A 3546-nucleotide genomic window follows, 5' to 3' on the forward strand; every position below is an offset into this window, starting at 1 on the left:
TGTTATTTTCCTGTAGTTCAATGCATAAAAATGAATTAAAACACAGCTTTTTTCGTCGTAAATAGCTGAAATGCTTTCAGGTACTCAGACATTATTCTCTTTACCAACTTAAGTAACTGTCACAGAAATTTACGAGACCAGTAAAAGTAGTTGTAACCAAGTAAAACCCCATAATTTTACTTAAAAAACCTTCTCTAATCTTTATGCAAAACCTTCTTCTTTAACAATCAACTATTTAAAGTTGCTCTATTTTGAATTCAAAACTTCATCAGTAATTTATCATTATAATAGTCACTCTCCACAGCTCCAATTATCCAAAATGTAATTAACGCTAAAATCTAACTACAAAAAATTATTTGGGGTAAAGCCTGGTCCGTGAGCACGTAGAATTTTGTCCAATGACCCCAAGCTACCCATCCTTATCGCTCGCGCGTTATTATGTTGCTGTCGCGCTCGCACACTCACTGCGGGCGCCCGTCGCACAGTCGCGACAGCAATATAATTACGCGCGAGCGATAAGGATGGGTAGCTTGGGGTCATTGGACAAAATTCTACGTGCTCACGGACCAGTACAAATATGCGGGTACTCACTTGCGTTGAGCGGTACCGCGGGCGCGCGCGCGTGGTATGCGCCCGCGCCGCCCGCGTAGCCGTGCCGCCCGTACCCCGCCAGCCTGCCTACCGCCGCGCGAGCATGGCACACAGCACTCACTTTACTGGAGGGTAGTCGCGTTGGGTGGTCCTGGAACAAGAGAAATAGTGCTTAATTTTCAAATTCCTATAGTAATAACGTACTATGCTCGCAGTTTCCGTATGTGATCGAATCAGAAATAAGAAGATCAGTAAGGGAAGCAAAATAACCGATATAGCCCTCAGAATTTCCAAGCATAAGTGGCAGTGGATGCATAAAATAGTACATTCATTTGTTTCAGCCAAATGACGTCCACTGCTGGACAATGGCCTTCCTCAAGGATTTTCACAACGATGGGCCTGCTCGCATCGAGGTACTTCCCGCTACCTTCACCAGATCGTTAGTTCACCTAATGGGAGGCCTGCTCACACTACGTCTTCCGACCCGTAGTCGCAATCATAATATTAAAACTGCCTGTACGTGACAGTCCTTATTTTTCCAATGAAAAAAGTGAAAAGAATTTCATGATGTAATAATTAAATCTGTGTATCAATTCTTAGACACCATTGTCTTATTCTAAAAGCTTCTTTACCCAAACTAAACCTGAAAAACTCAAGTACAACCAGCATTATCCTCAGCTCAGAACCAGATCCTAAATAACAAGGCTATTAATTACATCCAGAGACAAAACCGCGCCAACTGCCACAAAGGCACGCCATAGAGTAGTAGAGCACAGAATATACTAGAATACCTCGGGCGTCTTGAAATACGAACCTAGATAGCGGACACACTTGATAAGCTAACTAGAGATTATTTGGGACCACTTGAATAAGTAATTATTTTAGTTTCATCATAAGGAAGTAAAGAAATTATTTTAACCATTAACCAGGTCTTTTTTTACCCAGAAAAGTGGCCTTGGTTAAATGGAGCCCACATCAATTTGAACTTTATGCTGTGAAGATGTGGTTGAAAACCAATTACTTTTTTTGGGTAAGGGTTAATTTCATCTAACTAAAGAAATTAAGAAACAAGAGCAAATTCATAAAATGATACAAAGTACGTGTATAAGATCTGGTATATGATAAGGTATACGTTCGCATTTCGTACCCTGTTAAAAGTGCTAAAAAATATATAAATAAATAAATGAATGAGAATTGATTCGAAGTGAAATAAGTAAAGCAAAGACATTAAAAGTGTTTAGCTTCGGCACCTGGAATGGGTGAGCATCAAAAATTTATAGCCCGTATTCTGAAACTACGCTTTAAAGAATAACTCTACACTTAAAAATAGATTCAAGTCTATTTCAATGGTCTAAATATTGAAATTCAACCAATCACAGGCTTGGATTTGTGCTCAGGTACGAAATGAGTTTTGAACATCGTTTCAGAAAAGTATAATTATAACTTTATTTTATAAACTAGCCTTCCTTGGTATAGTTAGACTCTATCGATCCGATTCGATGGCCATAATGTTTATTGTTGAAATGTCAATGCTTTTTTTTTCAACTTTAGTAAGATGCTTCACTGTCTGTTAAGTTTTTAACTTTGGTATGACTTCAGTGACCTAATTCACGTATTTCGTAACAGTCAAAAAGTCGTTGACGCTTAGAAGTCGTCCCATTGAAAAACAGTCCAAAATCCGTATTCGCGTGTCATTTCGATAGAACGATTACTCAATAGGATCGCAACTCAGCGATTTGTCACTTGACGTTTAATCACTGGCTCCAAACTTCAGAGTAAGTAATAGGTGAATGCCGCCGAGGCACGATCGAATACGGATAAAAGCGAAATCGAAACAAAATCGGGCGATTAATTCGTGAATACGAAAAGTGTCCAATCGCTTGCATGTCGTTGAAGCTTTGTTGCGCGAATTAGGCTACAGGTTTCAAATCAATATTGTCCTAAAAGTTATTTAATTTCATATTTCGGAGGGTACGTTACGATTTAATTACTTTCAATTTAGGTCAAAATGGTTTACAAATTCCAACCAGGGTTATAAATAATGAAGAAAATAGCGAGACCATTATTTTCCTATGAATTCTAATTTTAGGCTATAGATACTAAAGTTCATTTTAAGTTTTCCACCCTACTTTACTCATCATAACATGGTTATAGAAATAATAGATATATCATATAACATTATTTCAAGCTCTACATTTCATTTTGTATAGAAGGTCGGAAATTTTTCCACAACTGTGATACATATCGCCCGACGTACTTCCCAGGAATCACATAATTTTGAGCGAGCAAAATATTGGTTGAAGGTTTTAGCTTAATTAGAGTTATTAATTTACCCTGAACTTTATTATTTCTTTGTATTGATGTTAATAACTTTATTGTTGACATAATTACTTAAAATGACATTGTTTAAATTTTATATTTTTGCATGCCATACTCTGGCGAAATGTGTGATACTACTCTAATCTACTTTACCATCACTTACATGTACCACTTTCAAGCGAAATAAATGATTTGATTTGATTTGATTTGATTTGATATTACATAATCGCATAATTTATGTCATTATTATACTACATTACCGATAAGTGCGACTAAATTGTGTTGTTTGAACAAATTTTCTTTCTCTTTTATAAATGAGACATTAAGGGCAAAAAATCTGTCTAAACTTCGTTCTAATACATAATTTAAACTTTATTTAATTATTCCAGGTCAGATTTAAACACTAAATCTTGGAGTAGCAAAATTAACCTCACTAAGAATCGAACCTGGAAAAAAATATTGCGCCACCACTCTATCGGGGCATCGATTGAAGCGCGCTCTATCGACGCGTCCGAGCAACAAATAAGGACGTGCCATGTGGCGCCTCATCAATGATTCACGTGAACAGCCGGCTTTCTTGGAATATTGTCAACAAACAAAACAGCCAGTTTGTAGGCAAGAATAAGGGGGAATTTC

The sequence above is a fragment of the Ostrinia furnacalis genome, unplaced genomic scaffold (genome assembly GCF_004193835.3).
Source record: "Ostrinia furnacalis isolate ACB-3 unplaced genomic scaffold, ASM419383v2 OfSCF7238, whole genome shotgun sequence".
Lineage (NCBI taxonomy): Eukaryota > Metazoa > Arthropoda > Insecta > Lepidoptera > Crambidae > Ostrinia > Ostrinia furnacalis.